Below are 25,093 nucleotides of genomic sequence, written 5' to 3' on the forward strand. Positions count from 1 at the left end.
CATGCACACACTAATATCATACATCATGTACGTTAACTCCTCGGGAACTGAGAACGAGTCACTGACGTTTCTGGGGAACAAAGTAGGGAGGCACTGCTCTATCGCTCACCATCAAAACAACTTAAGTATGCCGCCAATTCACAAATATGTGTGCATGCACACACACATTCAGAGGGGGTTGTAACTAGTCATAAGTATAGTGAGGATCCTTATTGTAGGTTGTAGTTGTTTGGATAATTGGTGAGGAGGTATGTTAATAGTGAGGATCCTTGTTGTAGGTTGTAGTTGTTTGTGTCACGATTCAGACAGACGACAAGAGGACCACAATTGCGTCACACCAGAAAGTTTATTTAAACTTAAGGGAAAGGGATGTAGGGAGTGAGTGAAGGCTCCAGGGGTTATCCCGTCCGATGTGCTGGGTCTGTGCCTCCCCAGTGGCAGCGATGCGTCCGATGACGCCGGTGGTTGGTGGTCCAGAAGTCCTGGGGGAGGAAACACAGACACAACGGGGCGGAATGAAACCAGGCAGCAGTACAGTTCAAGGGAAATCCAAAATACGTAGTAGCAAGGCAGAAGGCTGGTCAGAGTTACCGGGAGATTGAAGAGTAGTCAGGAGTCGTACTGGCAGAAGCAGGTCTGGATCTCCTGAGGCAGTAGAGTATCCAAAAACCAGGCAGGTCCGGGGTCACAAAACCAGGGTGAGCCAGAAGCGCGAGCAAACAGGTTCCGGGTGTGAGCTTTGCAGACGATCTGACCCCGGGAGAGCTGAAAGACAGGGCCTTAAATACTGGGAGAGGTTAGGTGGTAATGCAGCGCAGCTGGCAGAGTAATTAGAGCCGAGCAGAGCAGGGACAGGTGGAGCTGAGTTAGGCTGAGTAGAGAGAGGGAGGTGAGCAGAGTGGAAGATAGTGGAAACCAATTAAGGTGGTAACCCGGTGGAGTGAGAGGGCTCATGATAGAACCCCCAAGGGACGGCCCCAGAAGTCCCAAGAGCAACACCACGCTCGGGCGGGAGGAGGGGGAGCCGGAGGAGGGCTAGAACTCCTCCAACCGTCCGAGGAACGTCTCATCCTCGGAGGAAGCCGGAGGGCCGTGGTCGGGAGATGGGACAGGTCCGAGACAGGGTCAGGCACAGGACAGGAAGCCGAGCGGGCCGGACGGTTAGGGACCCCTCTGGGCGGCGCCCTACGGATTGCAGGTTGATCAGGATGCCGTTGGTGGAAAGCGGTGATGAGAGTCCTATCCACAATCCGACTAGCTGGCACCCAGGTCCTTTCCTCAGGTCCATAGCCCTCCCAGTCAAGAGGTACTGGAGACCCCCTACCCCTCCGTCTGGACCGCCAGGCGGCGGACGGTGTAAACCAGACCACCTTCGACGAGCCGTGGAGGAGGAGGACAAGGCGCAGGGACCAGCGGACTCCTGGGCACAGGCAGGGGCTGCAGCAATCCGGCTGGGGGCTGGCAGGACGACTTGTGTTGGTTGCAGATGAGCAGGCTTGGACGACCGTACATCCTTCCTCAGAGAGGCCACCAGAACCTCTGGGCGAGCAGGTTGTGGGTGCGGGTGGAGCCAGGGTGACAAGCAGTGCCGGGAGTCATGTCCCCACTGAACGACCTGGGACCTCAGGTCTCGGGACAAAAGGCGGTCAGCTGGGCAAGTGCTGGGACCTGGCTGGTTACGGAGAGCCTCCAGCACCTGTTCCTCAACAGCCCAGGTCAGAGCTGCAACGATGCAGGGACTTGGCAGAATCGACACAGGGTCCTTGGAGGTCAGGAGCGTTGTAGGCTGGGCAGGATGGGTCGGGCGGCGGGAGGTGGGGGGGCCCTCCCCCATCCCCCACCCGTCACTAGTCGAGCCGGGGCGTGGCGGGCGAGTGAGGTAGGGGGGAGCGAGCAGGTGAAACTGGATAGTTTCTTGATGGTTTCCGGACAGACCCATCGAGACCGGGGCCGTGACATGAGTGACCGATCGAGGTAAGTGTCCGTCCAGTGCCCGGGCAGGAATAGGAGGTGTCAAACGGAGGTTCTCCAGTCCCAGTTGGCGTGCCAGCTTGATGTCCATTATGTTGGCTTCGGCGCCAGAATCCACCAGAGCAGCCAGGGTGTGAGTTGAGTCAGGGAGGCGGAGGTGAACTTCCAGGGGTTTGCGGTCGGAGGACTGGATGGTCAGTGAACTCAACCGGACTCCCCTATGCCCGGTGAGCTTGGCCCTTTAAAGGGCAGGTTACCACACGATGTCCATCACCTCCACAATAGAGGCAGAGGTTTGAGGTGAAGCGTCGCTGGCGCTCTGCAGGAGTGAGAGAGGCTCGCCCAATCTCCATAGGCTCAGACTGATCAAGCTGACCTGGGTGAGTGGCAGTAGATGACAGGAACCCAGTCGGATCTCTCCGAATGCCGGTAGTAGGTGGACCTTGGCGCCCCTCTCACGACGACGGGTCTGTATCCTACTGTCGATCCTGACAGTCAGTGCGATGGCTTCATCAGAGTGGAAGGCAGTTCCTCGGAGACCAACTCGACCTTGATATAGTCCAGCCAAACATGGAAGAACGCGTCCACCAACGATGGTGTGTTCCAAGAACGTCTAGCCAGGGTTCGGAAGTCGATGGAATGGTCTGCGACTGTACGTCTGCCTTGTCGAATACTGAACAGTTCACGAGACGCCTCTGGGTTGGTGAATCCAGGTCAAACACCTTCAGCATCTCCTCAGCAAACAGGTCGAAGGTTGCACATGCGGGGTTTGACGTTCGAACTCTGCTGTTCCCCAGAGTCGAGCTCGGCCCGTCAGGTGAGTGATGGAACCCAACCTTAGCCCCCTCCGTGGTGAAGGTCCTTGGCTGCGGAGAACTGAAGTCGGCAGCTAGTCAGGAATGGCCGGACCTGGGTTGAATCGCCGTTGAACCGCTCGGGGTTTCCAATCTTGGGTTCGGACAGCGGCTGCAATGACCGGGCAGGTAACTCGGGGGCAGGGCTGGTGGGCAGACTGGCTGGGGTCAGGTTGGTGAGGAGTTGAATGATCATGGCGAGTTGTTGTTGCTGCTGCTGGGACTGCTGCTGGTGCTGCTGGAACTGCTGATGCTGTTGGTAGCCGACCTGAAGCAGAGAGGTGATGTCGCCAGCTCATGCGGCTCTAGCTCTCTCTCAGTGTGTTCCAGGCGTAGCATGGGGTGGGTTGCTCAGGTTCTTCGGTTTCCATGTCGGGGGAAGTGTGCGCTGGGTCCATGATGGTCAGATCGTACTGTCACGATTCAGACAGAACGACAAGAGGACCACAATTGCGTCACACCAGAAAGTTTATTTAAACTTAAGGGGAAAGGGGATGTAGGGAGTGAGTGAAGGCTCCAGGGGTTATCCCGTCCGATGTGCTGGGTCTGTGCCTCCCCCAGTGGCAGCGATGCGTCATGACGCCGGTGGTTGGTGGTCCAGAAGTCCTGGGGGAGGAAACACAGACACAACGGGGCGGAATGAAACCAGGCAGCAGTACAGTTCAAGGGAAATCCAAAATACGTAGTAGCAAGGCAGAAGGCTGGTCAGAGTTACCGGGATTGAAGAGTAGTCAGGAGTCAGTAATGGCAAACAGGTCTGGATCTCCTGAGGCAGAAGAGTATCAAAAACCAGGCAGGTCCGGGGTCACAAAACCAGGAGTGAGCCAGAAGCGCGAGCAAACAGGTTCCGGGTGTGAGCTTTGCAGACGATCTGACCCCGGAGAGCTGAAAGACAGGGCCTGTAAATACTGGGAGAGGTTAGTGGGTAATGCAGCGCAGCTGGCAGAGTAATTAGAGCCGAGCAGAGCAGGGACAGGTGGAGCTAGTTAGGCTGAGTAGAGAGAGGGAGGTGAGCAGAGTGGAAGATAGTGGAAACCAATTAAGGTGGTAACCCGGTGGAGTGAGAGGGCTCATGACAGTTTGGATATTGGTGAGGAGGTATGTTAATAGTGAGGATCCTTATTGTAGGTTGTAGTTGTTTGGATATTGGTGAGGAGGTATGTTAATAGTGAGGATCCTTGTTGTAGTTGTTTGGATATTTGGTGAGGAGGTATGTTAATTGTTAGGATCCTTGTTGTGAAGTGCTAGGTAGGACCCTGACTGTGAGGTGCTGGTTAATGTGTGTCTGAGGAATTCCTGGGTTGTTCTCAGAGGAATGTGTTGGGTGTAGACAGGTGAAGACAGAAGAGATTAAACATTTTAGCTGCTTGACTGGGTCCATTTTGAGGCAGCGGACCATTCAGTCTGCCAGTGGCATTCCTCTGTTTGGACCAGAGAACCTGTGTGTGTGTGTGTGTGTGCGTGCGTGCGTGTTTCAAATCGAATTAAATCTGTGTGTTTGCCCGTGTGCATGTATTTCTATTCTCTTGTTTGGCAAACCTGTAGGCTATCCTCACTGCCAGAATTTTTTTTAAAGTATTTAAAATATTTTTTTCCAAATCAGATAAACACTCCAAACAGCCTCCCTGACCGCTCGGAGGCGTCCGCATGGTCCTAAAACACACCGTTGCCTTGTTTTGTGTCACATTCCAATTATAAAACTGGGGGGGACAAAAATGCAATTTCAGAATGTGGGGGGGACGTGCCCCCCCATCCCCAGTGAAAGCTGCACCCCTGATATAAACTATCAGTGACGTGCACTGTCTGCTTTATCCAAGTCATTAGGCATCTCTATGTTGTCTTCACATATCTTCTTCTCCCAGTCTCTAATCTCTTGGTGGTGTATACAGTATCCTGTGTTGTATTTTGCTCAGGCGCTTGGGAGACGACCGCCCGGTCGCCATGTCCTGAGGTGTCAGTAGGGTCTCACAGTCTCTGTAACACGTGCAGAACGTGATTAGGTTTTTTTTGCTCTGGGGAAGCGGTGTCTGATTCTGTCATGTAGTCTCACCCTAAATAAAATGACTAGAATGGAAATTATTTCATAGTTAAGCACAAAATGTGATGCTGAACTTCCTGCTTTTACTTCCTGGTATGGGTACACTCAATGTGGCTAATCAAAAGAGAACGATTGCGCTCTCCCAGAAGCTTGGCTGGTGCGTAAAACCTGCAAATTCAGACAAACAAAGAGGTGTAATGGGTTCGCACTTAAAAATATGTTGCATAAAGCTTACTTCATTATTCGATGTAAAAATAAAACTGCATCAGGGATAGTGTACACAGACGTTTCTGCTTTACACTCAAAATGGCCACAGGCTCACCCTTCACAGAACGGGAGTGTGTTGGAGATGATTGGTATATTTGGGTGCAGAGAGAATTAGGGAGCGAGTGGTGGAAATGAAACTATGACATTTTCTAGAATTCTTAGGAATGGCTTGGCTCAAGAGTCAGGATGAGGAAGATTTGGCGTATTTTGTTAGACTGTGTGTGGTTTCTGTACCGCTGACAGGTATCTGAATCTCTGCCCTCAAATGAGAGAGGGAAGCCCCCAGGGGGTGGAAGCAGAGGGGTCATGGAGGTCCAGATCTACATCCCCTACAAGTCAGCTGAACTGCATTACGCAGGTACAGTCACATCCATATGCCAGAGAAGTGTTTAGCATTTCTGTGAAGCCACATAGTAGAGTATTGAGTTCAAGAGCAGTAATCATAAGATAGTCAGACATGTGACTAAGGGACAGGCCTGATGTTGATCTGTGGGAAAAGAAACACAGTGAGTTCATTGTTAGAGATAGTGTCGTGTTCGCCTCTTTACTCACATCTGTTGCTCCTTCTGCCTAGAGGCATGTGTGTGTGCGTGTGTGTGTGCATGCGTGCTTGCGTGTGTGTGCAGATCAGAAGACCAGGTGTTCGTGATTTATCAGTCGCTATCGCTATGTAATCTGTAATCTGGGCTGTCATGCTGCTGTGCACTCTGTGTGTATATGAGTCATTAACCTTTGTACTGACATATTATCAGCTGATTCATGATCTTAAATCAAATCAAATCAAAGTTCATTGGTCGCGTACACAGATTTGCAGGTGTTATAGCAGGTGCAGTGAAATGCTTATGTTACTAGCTCCAACAGTGCCGTAGCATGTCTCACAAATACATTACAAATACACATATAATACCCAAGATTTTACAATAAATCAAGAAATAACAATCCAAAGTAGATATATTAGAGTGAGCATGTGTGAGAATCCAGAATATACGCTGAGTGTACAAAACATTAGGAACACCTTCCAAATATTGACTTGCCGCAAACCCCCCACCCCCTCCTTGGGGCATGGACTATACAAGGTGTCGAAAGTGTATTTTGTCTTGTCCATTCAACCTCGGAATGGCACACATACAAATTCCACGTCTCAATTGTCTTGAGGCTTAAAAATCCTTCTTTAACCTCTTCATCTACACTGATTGAAGTGGATATAACAAGTGACATCAATAAGTGATCACAGCTTTCACTCAGTGTATATGTTTTCCATTGTGATCAGGTATTCAATTTTATGGAGAGTTGCTAGAAGTTCCCCCAAATTGCTTTCATTGCCCTAATTGTTATGGTAAGGATTGGGGGTAGAGTAATCTGATCCTCGATCTGTGGTTACTGGCAATTTCTACCATTCAGTGTAGTGGGGTTGTGACTGTGAGCACTGAGCATGCTTTGTGGTCCATGGTGGTGCAGTGACACAGTGCTGCCACTGGAGAAGGCCCAAGCCCGCCTGGAGAAGTTGAAGGAGAGTCTATAAACGGGAGAGGCCCAAATCACCCCTTCCCCTTCTCCCCACCCCTTGGCCCTCCATTTGCGAGTTCACGCGCGCCTCCGCCATTTCAACAAGTGTCCCAAAGCTGAGGGAGTGACAATTTCGAGTGTAGGGTCTAATTAGACCCTCAGATAGACACTTCGACCGAGCCTGCAAGGCTGCAGGCTTCAGGCTTCAGAGCGAAGTGCTATCCTGAACACGCACTGCGATATGTTTGGAGTTTCCGCGATTTCATACAAAAGAATGGAGAGGCGTGCTTAATTATATGCCATTTGCATTTGTTTATGTCTGATTTCGAGACTTGACACGTACTGTAACAGATTAAATACCTCCCAAATTAAATGTTTAACTGTTACTGAGGTTAATATCTTGTAAAACGACAGACGGGATTTGTTAATTTGAATTTCCTGGTCGTTTTATTATTTAAAAGTGGAACATGAATTGCATCATTCAATTCAGGACGGTGTCCCGAAGTTGGCTGTGTTTTTTGATCCCCTCTCCACTGTCCGGAAGTCAGACCCTTGGAGTTTTGTCAGCAACATGTGACAATAGAGGGCCCTCCGAGAAAGTTGGTAGGGGCTAGGGGGTGGTTTGGGATGCACAAGAGATTACTGAGCTCCTGGATGCAGAGCAGACACCATCCCACCTATCTCTATGGCACAGCCCCCATGTGATGGCCTGCTTGAAATGTCTCCATTATACAGTGTCTTTTAAAAAGTATTTTAAGAAACCCAGAACTAAAATCTGTCAACGAGAGATCAAACAGTCTCCATTATGTTTATGTACTGTATGTTGCCCCAGGGCATCAGCATTGACTACTACGTAGCACTGATCTTTACTATCACCATTGAGGCTATGGAAAGAAACAAAGGCATGAGCACTGCTTAGAGGGCCAGTTTCCCAGACATAGATTAGTCCTTGTCCTGGAATAAAAATAGCTTTTCATGGAGAATCTCCTTTGTGAATGCTTTTTAGTCCAGGTCTAGGCTTAATTAGTGTCTGGAAAACTGGCCCTTAAAGAACCGTGTGGCCTTTGCCCAAGCAAGAGAGAAGCTTGTCCATATGTCACAACTACTTTATTAAGGAAAAATGTACTCACTATGACTGTGATATGTGGTTGTCCCACCTAGCTATTTTAAGATGAATGCACTAACTGTAAGTCACTCTGGATAAGAGTGTCTGCTAAATAACTAAAATGGAAACATTTTAATATAATATGACCGCAGATGTCCACAACCGCAAAGAGGAGGACAATCCTAACCCAGAATGGTTAGTATACGAACTACAATGCTGATTTCCATCCCATGAAAATGTCTTTGAATTACTGCAGCTTCCTTTCCAGCCATGGAATCTTCCTTATTCAATCTTGTTCTGAGGGCATCTCTGCCTCAAGGGCAGAAAAAATGTGGTTGTGTTTAGGCAAGTAATCCCAATTGGTTAGGGTTGAGGGTTAGTGTTGAGGCTAGGGTTAGTGTTGAACCGGGATATGGACATGAAGTTAGGGTTAGGATTAGGGTTGAGGGTTAGGGTTGAACCAGGATATGGACATGAAGATAGGGTAAGGGGTTGGGGTAACTGTAGAAAATAAATAGGATTGGTTAAGTTTCGGGTTAGGCTAAGGGTTGGGGTAGGTTTCGAACCAACAACCTTTTGAATGGAAACAGCCTTTGTGGAAGCACTAAAGCGACCATAACTAACCCCTATATTACATAACACCCTTTAGATATGGGGCCAAAGTAAATGGAAATGGTGCCTCTTGTTTTTGAGTGAATAACGTTCTGTACCACAGGTTGGACCCATCAAATGAGCATGCATCTAAATTGCTTTTGCTACAGGAGACACTGAGGGGATGTGAGATTACCCAGAAGACTTTGGACTGTATCAGAGTCGGGGCCAGCCCTTCTCTCTCTGGTAATGTAATGTGTGTGTCTGTGTGTGTGTGCGTTGTCGCTACTACGTATGTTTACCTATGTGTCTCTGTTTCTATTTCTGTAACAACGTGATATGTAAACTGCACATGTTTCTGTAGTATGATGGAGTACAGCAGGGTTGGGCTCAATTCGAGTCAGTCAATTCAGGTAGTAAACTGAAATTCCAATTCAATACTACAAAACATTGCTTTTATTTTCAATGACTTCAATGACTTTCGAAAAAGATAAGCTATTTATTTCAAAAGTTTTTTAAAACTTTTAAATCACTTACTGAATTGAAAGGCTTCAATTCTAATTGACCACAACCCTGCACTACATTACCTATTATGCACTTACAGTGCATTCAGAAAGTATTCAGACCCCTTCCCTTTTTCCACATTTTGTTACGTTACAGCCTTATTCTAAAATGGATTAAATACACATTTTTCCTAATCCATCTACACACAATACCCCATAATGACAAAGCAAAAACAGGTTTTTATAAATGTAGCAAATATAATAAAAATAAAAAACATAAATACCTTATTTACATAAGTATTCAGACCCTTTGCTATGAGACTCGAAATAGAGCTCAGGTGCATCCTGTTTCCATTGATCATCCTTCTACAAATTGATTGGAGTCCATCTGTGGTAAATTCAATTGATTGGACATGATTTGGAAAGGCACACACCTGTCTATATAAGGTCCCACCGTTAACAGTGCATGTCAGAGCAAAAACCAAGTTCTTGAGGGTGTAATCGCTGCCAAAGGTGCTTTAACAGTGTTTTGCGTAAATGGTCTGAATACTTATGTAAATGTAATATTTTTGTTTTTTATTTTTAATACATTTGCAAACATTTCTGAAAACCTGTTTTTGCTTTGTCATTATGGAGTATTATGTGTAGATTGATGAGGGAAAAAAACTATTTAATCAATTTTAGAATAAGGCTGTAACGTAACAAAATGTGGAAAAAGTGAAGGGGTCTGAATACTTTCCAAAGGCACTGTCCCTCTCCACTCTCTCAGACCGTGACACAGCTCCAGAGTTACATGATATTTTGAAGAGGGGTGAGGGAGTGAAAAGCATTGGCCAGCAACTCTTATTGCTGCAACACCAGGTAAGCTGTTCAAACAAAGACTGTTAAAACAGCTAGTCTATAGCTAGCTAGCTAGAACATTAAGTAGTAATGTAAGAGAGGAGAATAGGAAGGTCGTAGAGAACTACACTTCAGAGAGGACCATGAGGAAGAAATACTATAACATTTTGGAGGACATGAAAGGTAGTTATCTATCATTGTGACCGACTAGGTTTGAACGCGGGTCTTTTGCGTGCCCAAAGACTATTTTAGCTGATCTTAAGCTTAGGTGCAATTTCAGTACTGTACAGTGTGGGGCCGTTTGACCTTTGCAGTTGTTTTGTCATGGTGCAGGTACAATTTGGGTGTTCTGTCCAATGAGCCCGGCCAAGGCAGGTCAGGGAGGGGCCATTGCCGTGAAGCGTCTGGACGATTACTCTGTTACCGTGGAAACCCCAACGGGGCCAAGAGCGTTCCGGTTCGACCAGGAAGATGTGTTCCAAGATACCAACATGTGATGCTGCCAATCTTTTATTGGTTAAAATTGAACTAAAGGAAACAAGAAAGGACGAAAGGAGGTATCCACCCTTCTCAAAGCCTCTGCCAAAGCCCATCCCTAACCCCTTTTACCCCTATCTCAGATTCAGCAAGTCTGTCACGAAATACAGCACAGAGTACTGTGATTGATTGAGCATAATCAGGGGTTAAATGGGTTTGGTTGAGGTGGTGGAACTGGAAGTGTATTCAAAGGTATTTTTTCAGTTGAGAATTTTGTGCTTGTTGTACACACCAATGTTTAACTAAACCCAACCCCCTGGTCTTGATTGTTGTCAATGTTTTCGCTGGCCCACAGTAGCTCTTGAGGACATTAAGCATCCCTGTTTGAACCATTTTACATTTACATTTGAGTCATTTAGCAGACGCTCTTATCCAGAGCGACTTACAGTTAGTGAGTGCATACATTTTTTAAATATTTTTTTTTATACTGGCCCTCCGTGGGAATCGAACCCACAGTCATGTTTCCAGGCTGATCCAGTCAGCCGTCGACGTCAGCCTGTATCTTTGCGTACAGTCAGACAGGCTCCAGAAAGACCTTCACCGTGGTGGGTGACAGAGACCAGAGAAGCCCAGGCATCATGCATGCAGAGAGCGTTCAATGCCATATTTGACATCCTCCTAGAGAATGCCACCAAGTTTGACTTCAAGGTGAGGGCTGAGAAGTCTCACTGAGCGAGGAGAAACAATTTCCCTATTGTACATCAGCAACAAGAAACAAATATACCTTATAGTAAACATAAAAGGACATCCATCTCCTCTCGACTCGTCTCCTCTCTTCTCATTTTCTCTCCTCTCCCCTGTCCTCTCTCATTTTTCTCCTCTCCTCTCTCCTTTCCTTCCCACTTTTCCTCTCGTCTCCGCTCATCTCTCCTCTTCGTGCTACTCTCTCCGTAGGTCTCGGCCTACATGTTGGAGCTGTATAATGACTGGCTCCAGGACCTCTTTGTGAGCGGACCGAGGTCCTGAGCAGGCGGGTGGAGATTAAGAGGAACAAAAAGGGACTTGTGTTTGCCCAGGGAGCAGAGACAAAGGAGGTCTCCAGCGCCGGGGAGCTCTTCCACATGTTTCAGCAGGCCTGCGCCAACCGCCATATCGCAGCCACCAGTACACCCAAACGCCTGCACCCCATTTCAAAGGGGCCCTGTTAAATTGGTTTAGTCAGAGTGAGTGGATAGTAGGTACATCATTACAGAACTGGACTCAGAGAGGGAAAGGTGCCAAGCAAGGCATACGTAAGAGGAGATTCTTAATTCTACCTCACGTCATAATGCTGTTTTGATGAGAAAATATGATGAAATCAGAAATAGGAATAAAGTAAACAGGAAATAAATAAATAATGTTTTATTTTATTTTTTCTCTATGGATATCATTGCTGACTACTCCTAACTCTGTCTGTCTTTCTCGGATTCTGTATCGCTCTCTGTCTTTCTCTCTCTCTCCCTCCCAACCCGCTCTTTCTATAGGAGGCTAACTCCATTAACAAGTCTCTGAGTGCTCTGGGAGATGTGATCTAGGCCCTGTCATCAGAGCTGTCCCATATCCCCAACTGGCGGCCCGCAGGTGATTCTATTATTATTTTAATTTTTGTATTGTTGGACATAAGACTGTAAAAACACTAGCAAACAATTTTGGAAATCTGTTCCAAAGTATTCCCACACATAATACAGAGATATACACTGCATTCGGAAAGTATTCAGACCCCTTGACTTTTTCCACATTTTGTTACGTTACAGCCTTATTCTAAAATGGATTAAATAAATAAAAATCCTCATCAGTCTAACACAATACCCCATAATGACAAAGCGAAAACAGGTTTTTACAAATGTTGGCAAATCTATAGAAAATAAAAAGCTGAAATACATTTTAGTCATTTAGCAGACGCTCTTATCCAGAGCAATTAGGGTTAAGTGCCTTGCTCAAGGGCACATCGACAGATTTTTTACCTAGTCGGCTCGGGGATTAGAACCAGTGACCTTTCGGTTACTGGCACAACGCTCTTAACCACTAAGCTACCTGCCGCCCCTTATTTATGTAAGTATTCAGACCCTTTGCTCTGAGACTCGAAATTGAGCTGAGTTGCATCCTGTTTCCATTGATCATCCTTGAGCTGTTTCTACAACTTGATTGGTGTCCACCTGTGGTAAATTAAATTGATTGGACATTATTTGGAAAGGCACATGCCTGTCTATATAAGGTCCCACAGTTGACAGTGTATGTCAGAGCAAACACTAAGCCATGAGGTCGAAGGAATTGTCCGTAGAGCGTCGAGGCACAGATCTGGTGAAGGGTATTAAAAATGTATGCAGCATTGAAGGTCCTCAAGAACACAGTGGCCTCCATCATTCTTAAATGGAAGAAGTTTGGAACCACCAAGACTCTTCCTAGAGCTGGCCACCCGGCCATACTGAGCAATCGGGGGAGGTGACCAAGAACCCGATGGTCACTTTGAAAGAGCTCCAGCGTTCCTCTGTGGAGATGGTAGAACTTTCCAGAAGGACAACCATCTCTGCAGCACTCTACCAATCAGGCCTTTATGGTAGTGGCCAGACGGAAGCCACTCCTCAGTAATAGGCACATGACAGCCCGCTTGGAGTTTACCAAAAGGTACCTAAAGGACTCTCAGACCATGAGAAAGAAGATTATCTGGTCTGATGAAACCAAGATTGAACTCTTTGGCCTGAATGTCAAGCATCACGTCTGGAGGAAACCTGGCACCATCCCTATGGTGAAGCATGGTGGTGGCAGCATCATGCTGTGGGGATGTTTTTCAGCGGCAGGGAGACTAGTCCAGATCGAGGCAAAGATTAATGGAGCAAAGTACAGAGAGATCCTTGATGAAAACCTGCTCCAGAGTGCTCAGGACCTCAGAATAGGGCAAAGGTTCACCTTCCAAAAGGACAACGACCCTAAGCACACAACCAAGACAATGCAGGAGTGGCTTCGGGACAAGTCTTTGAAAGTCCTTGAGTGGCCCAGCCAGAGCCCGGACTTGAACCCGATTGAACATCTCTGGAGAGAGCTGAAAATATCTGTGCAGCGACGCTCCCCATCCAACCTGCCAGAACTTGAGAGAATCTGCAGAGAAGAATGAGAGAAACTCCCCAAATACAGGTGTGCAAAGCTTGTAGCATTATACCCAAGAAGACTTGAGGCTGTAATCGCTGCAAAAGGTACACTACCGGTCAAAAGTTTTAGAACACCTACTCATTCAAGGGTTTTTCTTTATTTTTACTATTTTCTACATTGTAAAATAATAGTGAAGACATCAAAACAATGAAATAACATATATGGAATCCTGTAGTAAGCAAAAAGGTGTTAAACAAATCAGAATATACGTTATATTTGAGATTCTTCAAAGAGCCACCCTTTGCGTTGATGACAGCTTTGCACACTCTTGGCATTCTCTCAACCAGCTTCACCTGTAATGCTTTTCCAACCGTCTTGAAGGAGTTCCCACATATGCTGAGCACTTGTTGGCTGCTTTTTCTTCACTCTGCGGTCCGACTCTTCCAAACCATCTCAATTTGGTGGAGGTCGGGGGATTATGGAGGCCAGGTCATCTGATGCAATAATTCATCATTCTCCTTCTTGGTAAAATAGCCCTTACACAGCCTGGAGGTGTGTTGGGTCATTGTCCTGTTGAAAATCAAATTATGGTCCCACTAAGCCCAAACCAGATGGGGTGGCGTATTGCTGCAGAATGCTGTGGTAGCCATGCTGGTTAATTGTGCCTTGAATTCTAAATAAATCACAGACAGTGTCACCAGCAAAGCACCCCCACACCATCACATCTCCTCCTCCTCCATGCTTTACGGCACCATGTCTGGAACCAAAAATCTCCCAATTTGGACTCCAGACCAAAGGACAAATTTACACAGGTCTAATGTCCATTGCTTGTGTTTCTTGGCCCAAGTAAGTCGCTTCTTATTGGTGTCCTTTATAGTAGTTATTTCTTTGCAGCAATTCGATCATGAAGGTCTGATTCACACAGTCTCCTCTGAACAGTTGATGTTGAGATGTGTCTGTTACTTGAACTCTGTGAAGCATTTATTTGGGCTGCAATTTCTGAGGCTGGTAACTCTAATGAACTTATCCTCTGCAGCAGAGGTAACTTTGGGTCTTCCATTCCTGTGGTGGTACTCATGAGAGCCAGTTTCATCATAGCGCTTGATGGTTTTTGCGACTGCACTTGATGCAACTTTCAAAGTTCTTGAAATGTTCCGTATTGACTGACCTTCATGTCTTAAAGTAATGATGGACTGTCATTTCTCTTTGCTTATTTGAGCTGTTCTTGCCATAATATGGACTTGGTCTTTTACCAAATAGGGCTATCTTCTGTATACCCCCCTACCTTGTCACAACACAACTGATTGGCTCAAACGAACTAAGAAGGAAAGAAATTCCACAAATTAACTTTTAACAAGGCACACCTGTTAATTGAAATCCATTCCAGGTGACTACCTCATGAAGCTGGTTGAGAGAATGCCAAGAGTGTTTAAAGCTGTCATCAACACAAAGGTTGGCTCTTTGAAGAATCTCAAATATAAAATATGTTCTGATTTGTTTAACACTTTTTTGCTTACTACATGATTCGCTATGTGTTATTTCATTGTATTGATGTCTTCACTATTATTCTACAATGTAGAAAATAGTAAAAAATAAAGAAAAACCCTTGAATGAGTAGGTGTGTCCAAACTTTTGACTGGTACTGAAAGTATACTGTGTGTGTGTGTGTGTGTGTGTGCGCATGTGTGAGTGTGTGTGTGTGTGTGTGTGTATGCATGTGTGTATGTACTGCATGTTTACTGTCTGGCTGGGGGCTAGGGCTAGGTTTAGGGCTGTGGGGGGACATTGCGTGCAGGGTGTTAATGGGAGCCCCTGGGCAGCGGAATGGGGCCCACAGGGGCCCCCGGAGGACCAGCGGGGCAATTAGGAAGTCATTTGGCCAGTTTGTGCTTCTATTGTGGGAAAATCAATCAGTGTGGAGCGTATTAGGGTTCGCTTGGCAGGTAGAGGCCCGCACTGAGCTGCCCATGGCCAGCCACTGTCACGCAGTCAGATCCCATAGCAGGGAACAGACAGGGTCACACTCAAACGCAAAGGCCCTGTCATGTTGGTTTTGAGAACAACGGGGAGTCCAATAGAATTAGAGCATTCTGAACAGGCAACAGGAGGAGGGGATGGGGGGGCTGAAAGGATGCTTGGGTTTTAGGGGTTTGAAGGGAGTGGAGTGGGCACGAACTGGCATTTTCTGGAAACTGTATTTCCACTGGTTTCCCTTCCACTTGTTTCTCTTTCACAAATGTCTCTCTGTAGTTACCTCTTCTGGTGTTACATATACAATATGTCCGAGCAGGTGTTAATAAAAGCATTTAAAATTCAAATCCAAAATGGGCTTATCTGCTGTTGGGAGTGTAGCAAGGTAATTTTGTTCGCTAGGTTATGAAGAAGATAGTTTTTACTTTGATATACCAGTGGTATGACACTGCTTCTGGGTGCATTCTTACTTTAATACATCAGTGTGATTTTCGAGTGGACTGGGTCAATCAGGTCACTTTAGGGGTAATTCTATTTCTGAATTAATATTATTCTGGTGTTATTGCTTTATTATTTATTAATTATTTCCATAACTTTCTTTGTGTGTTATCTGTCAAATAAATACAAATCTGTCAAGTAATCTGAGTTTAGCAGAGCTGGTATAAAACAATATTACAATCAAGACTAGAGTGGCTAGAATGATTCAGCCTATTTCCTGTGAACCTGTTATATCTCCGTTAGATGTTCTCTTTCCTTTTGGAGATGGTATATGTTTTTTATGCTATACTAAATTTGACATTAGTGTAATTTCGCCTTATTTGTGAAATATGTTCCTTGTTTTAAACTTATATTCATACATTGAGTTGGAATTTTGTTTGTTATATGTTATATTTGCACAACAATGGAATGTTCACCATATAACGTTGAGTACGAACTGCTAGCTCTCTGTGTTGTTTTTAGCATTATATGCTAGCTATGCATCCTAGCTAGCATGTTAGCATTTCAGCTATGCTGTTATTTCAGTTAAACAAACTATGCATTGTATTCTCACTGTTGCGGCACTGGAGCGTTGTTGGTTTAATATCCAACAGGCACGGATACAGTTAAGAGACATTGATGCAGGTATTGTTGTCACGCCCTGACTCAGGGGACTCTTATATGTTGAGTCAGGGTGGGTATATTCTTTGTGGTGTTTATTCAATGGGTGTTATTCTAGTATGTATAGATCTATGTTGGCCGGTGTGGTTCCCAATCAGAGGCAGCTGTCGCTCGTTGTCTCTGATTGGGGATCATACTTAGGCAGCCTATTGGCACTAGTGTGTCAATTGTTTTGTCGTGTGTTTATTTAGTTTAATAAACATGTACGTATATCACGCTGCGCCTTGGTCTGACCCGTCATTCAACGAACGTGACAGAAGATCCCACCAAACAAGGACCAAGCAGCGTGCCGAGAAGGAGCAAACGCCTGGGACTCAACAGGAGGTTACGTTAGTAGATGTCCTCCTCGGTTGGGGGAGAATTACGGAGGAGCAGGCCGTCCGTTATCGGAGGGCGATGAAGGAGGATGCCCAGGTAGGAGAGGAGAAACGGCGCCAACAGTGCCGACGACGGAGACCCGAGAGGCAACCCCAATAAAAACAATTTGGGGGGGGCACACAGTGTGGTCGACGAGGCAGCAGGAGGCCGTTAAAGGGTAGATCTGCAGGATAGGAGAGGAGGCCACCATGTTACGGGGGCTATTGGTTCAGAGGGAGGCGCTACAGGAGGCTAAAAGGGAGAAGGAAAGAGTAGAGGCACGACGAGAGGAGCTGGTTAGGCAGCAGAGGGAGCGGGGGTTAATAAAGGAACCCAGTCCTGCTCCTCGCCAGTCCGGTCCGGCCCATTCCTGCTCCCCGCACGAAGCCAGTGGAGCGTGTTCCCAGTACGGCCCGGCCCGTTCCTGCCCCTCGCACCAAGCCTGTGGTGCGCGTCGCCAGTCCGGCCCGGCCTGTTCCTGCTCCTCGCACCAAGCCTGTGGTGCGCGTCGCCAGCCCGGCCCGGCCTGTTCCTGCGCCTCGCACCAAGTCAGTGGTGCGCGTCGCCAGCCCGGCCCGGCCTGTTCCTGCTCCTCGCACCAAGCCAGTGGTGCGCGTCGCCAGCCCGGCCCGGCCTGTTCCTGCTCCTCGCACCAAGCCTGTGGTGTGCGTCGCCAGCCCGGCCCGGCCTGTTCCTGCTCCTCGCACCAAGCCAGTGGTGCGCGTCGCCAGCCCGGCCCGGCCTGTTCCTGCTCCTCGCACCAAGCCAGTGGTGCGCGTCGCCAGCTCGACCCGGCCTGTTCCTAATCCTCACACCAAGTCAGTGGTGCGCGTCGCCAGCCCGGCCTGTTCCTGCTCCTCGCATCAAGCCAGTGGTGCGCGTCGCCAGTCCGGCCCGGTCTGTTACTGCTCCTCGCACCAAGCCAGTGGTGCACGTCGCCAGTCCGGCCCGGCCCGTTCCTGTCCCTCGCACCAAGCCAGTGGTGCGTGTTCCTAGTCCGGTCCGACCCGTGCCTGCTCCTTGCACCAGACCAGTGGTGCGTTTGTCCAGTCCGGCACGGCCCGTGCCCATTCCACTCCGGAGCCAGAGCAGTCCGCTCCACCAGTGCCTGATCCAGTGCCGGTCAGCTGTTCCACTCCGGAGCCAGAGCAGTCCGCTCCACCGGTGCCTGATCCAGCGCCGCTCAGCTGCTCCACTCCGGAGCCAGAGCAGTCCGCTCCACCGGTGCCTGATCCAGCGCCGCTCAGCTGCTCCACTCCGGAGCCAGAGCAGTCCGCTCCAGTGGTGCGTGTTCCTAGTCCGGTCCGGCACGTACCTGCTCCTCGCACCAGACCAGTGGTGCGTTTGTCCAGTCCGGCACGGCCCGTGCCCATTCCACCGGTGCCTGGTCCGGCACCGGTCAGCTGCTCCACTCCAGAGCCAGAGCAGTCCGCTCCACCAGTGCCTGATCCAGTGCCGGTCAGCTGTTCCACTCCGGAGCCAGAGCAGTCCGCTCCACCGGTGCCTGATCCAGCTCCGCTCAGCTGCTCCACTCCGGAGCCAGAGCAGTCCGCTCCACCGGTGCCTGATCCAGCTCCGGTCAGCTGCGCCACTCCGGAGCCAGAGCAATCCGCTCCACCGGGGTCCAGTCCAGCTCCGGTCAGCGGCTCCACTCCGGAGCCAGAGCAGTCCGCTCCACCGGTGCCTGATCCAGCTTCGGTCAGCGGCTCCACTCCGGAGCCAGAGCAGTATGATCCACCGGTGCCCAGTCCAGCTCCGGTCAGTGGCTCCAGTCCAGACCATGACGTCAGCCCCTCTCCAGGTTCGGGGTCTCCCACACCAGGGTCCAGACAGGGCCTGGTGTATCGTGGGAGGAAGGAGAGGGGAAGAAGCGCGCCGAGGTCCAGACCAGACCAGGGGCGCAACAGGGAGGCGGAGAGTGAGAGGTCGTCACGCCCCGAGCCGGATCCGCCTCTGAGGCGGAATGCCCACCCGGCCCCTACCCTGTTATGTTTATGTTGTGCGGTCGGAGTCCGCACCTTTGGGGGGGGGTACTGTCACGCCCTGACTCAGGGGACGCTTATATGTTGAGTCAGGGTGTGTATATTCCTTGTTGTGCTTTTTCTATGTTGTCGATCTAGTATGTGTGGATCTATGTTGGCCGGTGTGGTTCCCAATCAGAGGCAGCTGTCGCTCGTTGTCTCTGATTGGGGACCATACTTAAGCAGCCTATTGGCACTGTCTAGTTGTGGGATCTTGTTCCCTGTTAGGTTTGTATTGTGTATAGCCTTGGACTTCACGTTACGTTGGTTTGTTGTTTTGTCGTGAGTGTTTATTCGTTAATAAACATGTATGCATTTCACGCTGCGCCTTGGTCTGACCCGTCTCTCAACGATCGTGACAATTGTACCTTATTCTGTGAGAATTACAAATGTGTTTTTAAACGTTTTTATACATTTTATGTGCTACTGTATGTTAATTGTGTTGCCACGTGCATTGTGCGTGTGATTCTGCTCCAATCGAAGAAGGCGGGGATTCAGTTGAGAAACATTGTCACGGTTTACTATGCCAGAACCCAGAAGCAGACCAGGACAAGGTACGTTGAGAGAAAGGTGAGTGTTTATTTAATAGATTCCGAGTGAGGCTGAATAATCCAGGGAACAGAGCGGGTGGCGTGGATGGGTTGTTGAGGGTGCAGTGGTTGGTCCGGTAATGGCTCGGCAGCCGCCGACCATCAGGCAGAGGTTGGGTGAAGGTTCCGGGTGAGAGACTGCAGACAGAACAAAAACGGAGGTCAGTACACAGCAAGTCACAAAGTGCAAAACAACAAAACTAACACTAATGGCTCAGAGGCTGATACGCTGACAAACATACTGTTCATAGCTAACGATCCGGCAGGAACTGGATGTTCGGCCAGAGCCTAAGAAGGGTGATGATCAGGACCAGGTGTGCAGATTGCTGATGGGATGCAGGTAGCGGAAAACAAGAGCGCTCCCGGAGCGTTCCCGAACCTCGGGAAACTGGAGATTACGAACAGGAACACTAGTCACCAGACAGGACCCGACTCAGACAGCCGGGATCGTTACAGTACCCCCTCCGAAACGCCACCGGGCGGACTCCCCGGAGCGCCAGGATGGAGGCGGTAGAAGTCACTGATGAGGTCCGCATCTAGGACCTGTCGCGCGGGAATCCAACTCCTCTCCTCAGGGCCATACCCCTCCCAGTCCACGAGATACTGGAAACCCCGGCCCCGCCGTCTGGAATCCATGATCGCCGCACCGTGTAGGCAGGACCACCTCCGATCATCCGAGGAGGAGGAGGAGGAGGCGGAGGAGGCAACAGAGGACTGAGGAAGACAGGCTTGAGGCAGGAGACATGAAAGGTGGGATGGACTCTGAGCGTCCTCGGTAGTTTGAGTCGAACTGCCACTGGATTGATCACCTTCTCCACCACAAACGGACCAATGAACTTCGGTAACAACTTCCTAGACTCAGTCCGTAACGGAAGATCCCGTGTGGCCAACCAAACCCTATCTCCGATGGTATAGGTGGGAGCGGGGATCCGGCGACGATTCGCCTGGAGCTGATACCGGTCCGAAACTCCAAGGAGTGCCTTTCTGGCCCGATGCCAGGTCCGGTGGCAACGACGAATATGGGCCTGAACCGAAGGCACTGAGAGCTCCTTCTCCTGAGAAGGAAACAGGGGAGGTTGGTAGCCATACAGGCACTGGAAGGGAGACATCCCAGTGGCAGATGTAGGAAGAGTATTGTGGGCATACTCAACCCAAGGCAACTGAGAGACCCAGGAGGTGGGGTTGGAAGAGACCAGACAGCGTAGCGTGGATTCCATCTTCTGGTTGGCTCTCTCCGCCTGACCATTGGATTGGGGGTGAAAACCAGATGTGAGACTGACTGTAGCTCCAATGGCCAAACAGAAGGACTTCCAGACAGCAGAGGTAAACTGAGGGCCACGGTCGGAAACGATATCACTGGGCAAACCGTGGACCCTGAAAACCTCCCTAACCAGGATCTCGGACGTCTCCGAGGCAGAGGGAAGCTTGGCAATTGGCACAAAGTGGGCGAACTTGCTGAATCTGTCCACGATAGTCAGAACGACCGTGTTCCCCTCAGAAGCGGGCAACCCAGTGACGAAGTCCAGGGCCAGATGCGACCATGGTCGCCGGGAATAGGAAGGGGGTGAAGTAGTCCAGAGCTGGGCCGATTGGTACTCTTATTCTGCGCACACACTGGACAGGCAGCAACAAAACCCCGAGTATCCTCGGCCATGGCAGGCCACCAAAAACGTTCTGCGGAAGAAACGCCATTGTCCGAGCCACGCCAGGGTGACAAGCCATCTTGCTGGCGTGGGACCATTTGAGGACAGCAGGACGAACCGACTCAGGCACAAACAACCGACCGGGTGGACCGTTACCGGGACCGGGCCGAGTCCGAAGGGGCCGCCAGCACCTCCTCCTCAATCTTCCACATAACTGCTCCCACGACGCAGTTCCGGGGGAGGATTGTCTCGGTCTTGGACCCACTCTCCTCCGTCTTGGAGAACATCCGGGACAAGGCGTCCGCCTTGCCGTTCTTAGATCCAGAGTCGGAACGTCAGGTAAACTTGAATCGTCCCGAAAAACAACGCCCACCTGGCCTGACGGGAGTTGAGACGCTGAACCGATTGCACGTAAGCAAGATTCTTGTGGTCAGTCCAGACAATAAACGGTTGCTCCGCCCCCTCCAACCAGTGGCGCCACTCCTCCAAGGCAAGTTTCACCGCGAGAAGCTCCCGGTTACCCACATCGTAATTCCTCTCCGCAGGCGAAAGGCGACGAGAGTAGTAGGCGCAGGGATGGAGTTTACTGTCCGTGGAGCATCGCTGCGACAGGATGGCGCCAACTCCCACATCAGACGCGTCCACTTCAACGACAACTGACGGGCCGTGTCCGGTTGAGAGAGAATCGGTGCGTTGGTGAATCGCCTCTTCAAATCCAGAAACGCTCGATCCGCCTCCGGATTCCACTTGAAGGTCCTGATACTGGAAGTCAAGGCAGTTAACGGAGCGGCCACACGGCTGTAATCCCGGATGAATCTGCGGTAGAAATTCGCAAACCCCAAAAATCTCTGGAGTTGCAATCTGCACGGGCTGGGCCCATTCCAGAACCGCTCTAACCTTCTCCTGGTCCATCCTAATCTCTCCCCTGGAGATGATGTACCCGAGAAAGGATGTCGTGTGGGCGTGAAACTCGCACTTCTCGGCCTTCACGAACAGGCGATTCTCCAACAATCGCTGCAGAACCTGCCGGACATGCTGGACGTGGTCGGAAGGTTCCTTCGAGAAGATCAGAATGTCATCCAGGTAAACAAACACAAAGAGACCGATCATATCTCTCAGGACGTCGTTCACCATACTCTGGAATACCGCTGGAGCATTGGTCAGTCCAAACGGCATCACCTGATACTCGAAGTGACCCATCGGTGTATTGAAACCCGTCAACCACTCGCCCCCTCTCTGATCCGGACCAGGTGATACGCATTGCGTAGGGTCTAGCTTGGTGAACACCGTAGCACCCTGTAAGGAGTCGAAGGCAGAACTCATCAAGGGCAGGGGATACTTGTTCTTGACCGTGATGTCATTCAACCCCCGATAATCAATACACGGTCGAAGAGAGCCATCCTTCTTACCCACAAAGAAGAATCCTGCCCCCAGGGGTGATGACGAGGGACGAACGAGACCAGCAGCTAGGGACTCCTTGATGTAGGTCTCCAACGCCTCACGTTCAGGTCGGGAGATACTGTATAACCTTCCCTTGGGGTAGACAGCTCCAGGGACCAGGTTGATGGCACAATCATATGGTCGGGTGGGGAGGGGAGTGACAGAGCCTTCTGCTTACTGAAAACTTCCCCCAAATCGTGATATGTCTCGGGAACCAGGGGACAAATCTGGGGGTTTAGCCTCAATCACCTGACTGGGAACCGAATGGGGGCAGGCAGTCTTGAGACAGTTAGCATGACAATCAAGGCTCCAACTCGTTACCTTGCCCGTCACCCAATCGAACGTGGGATTGTGTTCCTTCAGCCAGGGGTATCCAAGGACCAGAGGAACATGGGAAGACGGCAGAATGAAGAATGAAATCATCTCAGAATGATTCCCCGACAACCGCATCTTAACCGGTTCAGTCCTCATCGTGATACGTGCCAGACTACTGCCGTTCAGAGTGGTCGCTTCAATGGCTTCCGGCAATTGCTCCTTGAAAGCCCCAGCTGTTCCACCAACTTCGGCATCAAGAAAGCTTCCATCGGCACCTGAATCGATAAAGCGTTAAGCGCTAAGCTCTGATTCCTGTTCACAAGGGTAGCCGGAAACGGGTCTGACAGAGGTACTGAGAGGTTGAAACTGGCTCGCTAAAAGTCCTCCCAACTTTAGCGAGCCGGGCAGTTTGACGACCGCCGGGAACAAGTGGAGATGTAATGTCCCGAGCTACCACAGTAGAGGCAGCAGTTGGTCTTACGTCTATGTTGACGCTCCTCCTTGGTTAACCCGTGCCGCCCCACTTGCATGGGTTCAGAATCGGGAGAGAGAACCTCTCCACTAATCCATTGTGGTGGAGAATGATCGACGTGTTCTGGTCCACCACCCGACCCGACTGGGAACTGAGAAGCTGATCGATTGGACGGACCCCATTGCTTCTCCCTCCCTTCGGCTCTCGAACTCGATTATCCACCCGAATAGACAAGGCTACCAAGCTGTCCAGGTCACTAGGCTCCGGATAGGAGATCAACTCATCCTTGAGCTGCTCCGACAGACCCTGGTAAAAGGCCGCTTGCAGAGACTCCTCGTTCCACCCACTCTCCACAGCCAACGTCTTGAACTCGATCACGAAGTCGGCCACGCTGCGAGTTCCTTGGCGAAGCGAAAACAGGCGCCTAGCTGCGTCCCTCCCTCGGACGGAATGGTCGAAGAGCTTCCTCATCTCGGCCGTGAACCCCTGGTATGAAGCCATGCAGGGATCCTGTCGTTCCCAAACGGCTGACGCCCACTCCAGCGCTCGACCACGCAGCAACTCAATCACAAAGGCTATCCTAGCCTTGTCTGTGGCATAAGAGTAGGGCTGTAGATCGAACACTAATCCACACTGCATAAGGAAGGAACGGCATCTTCCCAGCTCCCCCTCATATTTATCCGGCGCCGGAACCTTGGGCTCACGGATGGACACAGCTTCAGAAGCGGCAGGCGAGATGGGTGAAACGGTAGTGGATCCTCCACCGGACACTTACGTTGGTTCTGGACCTCCGTCAGACCGGTAGAAAGGTTCCGAACTGACAACGCGATCTCCTGTAGTACCGTGCTATGATGGCCCAACATCTTCTCCTGCTGGGTAATAGCATGGCGAACAGAGTCCAGGTCCGCTGGGTTCATTACTGGCCGGATCGTTCTGTCACGGTTTACTATGCCAGAACCCAGAAGCAGACCAGGACAAGGTACGTTGAGAGAAAGGTGAGTGTTTATTTAATAGATTCCGAGTGAGGCTGAATAATCCAGGGAACAGAGCGGGTGGCGTGGATGGGTTGTTGAGGGTGCAGTGGTTGGTCCGTAATGGCTCGGCAGCCGCCGACCATCAGGCAGAGGTTGGGTGAAGGTTCCGGGTGAGAGACTGCAGACAGAACAAAAACGGAGGTCAGTACACAGCAAGTCACAAAGTGCAAAACAACAAAACTAACACTAATGGCTCAGAGGCTGATACGCTGACAAACATACTGTTCATAGCTAACGATCCGGCAGGAACTGGATGTTCGGCCAGAGCCTAAGAAGGGTGATGATCAGGACCAGGTGTGCAGATTGCTGATGGGATGCAGGTGCGGAAAACAGAGCGCTCCCGAGCGTTCCCGAACCCTCGGGAAACTGGAGATTACGAACAGGAACACTAGTCACCAGACAGGACCCGACTCAGACAGCCGGGATCGTTACAAACATTGAACTGAATACCTGTTGTTCTCTGTTTCTATAACTCTCTATGCAGTTGGAAAAAATACTGAACAAAAATATAAATGCAACATGCAACAATTTCAAAGATTTTACTGAGTTACAGTAGGAAATCAGTCAATTGAAATAAATTAACTAGGCCCTAATCTATGGATTTCACGTGACTGGGAATACAGATATGAATCTGTTGGTCACAGATACATTAAAAAAAGAGTAGGGGCGTGGATCAGAAGAACAGGCAGTATCGGGTGTGACCACGATCCATTGATAAAATGCAATTGTGTTCGTTGTCCGTAGCTTATGCCTGCCCATACCATAACCCCACCGCCACCATGGGGCACTTTGTTCACAACGTTGACATCAGCAA

General features: G+C 49.6%; 1 pseudogene; it reads left to right on the forward strand.

Annotated features, from left to right (window-relative positions):
* Positions 1-1,795: 1,795 nt before the first annotated feature.
* LOC121584306 lies at positions 1,796-11,418 on the forward strand (annotated as a pseudogene).
* The last annotated feature ends 13,675 nt before the right edge of the window (positions 11,419-25,093 follow it).

The sequence above is a fragment of the Coregonus clupeaformis genome, chromosome 16 (assembly GCF_020615455.1).
Source record: "Coregonus clupeaformis isolate EN_2021a chromosome 16, ASM2061545v1, whole genome shotgun sequence".
NCBI lineage: Eukaryota > Metazoa > Chordata > Actinopteri > Salmoniformes > Salmonidae > Coregonus > Coregonus clupeaformis.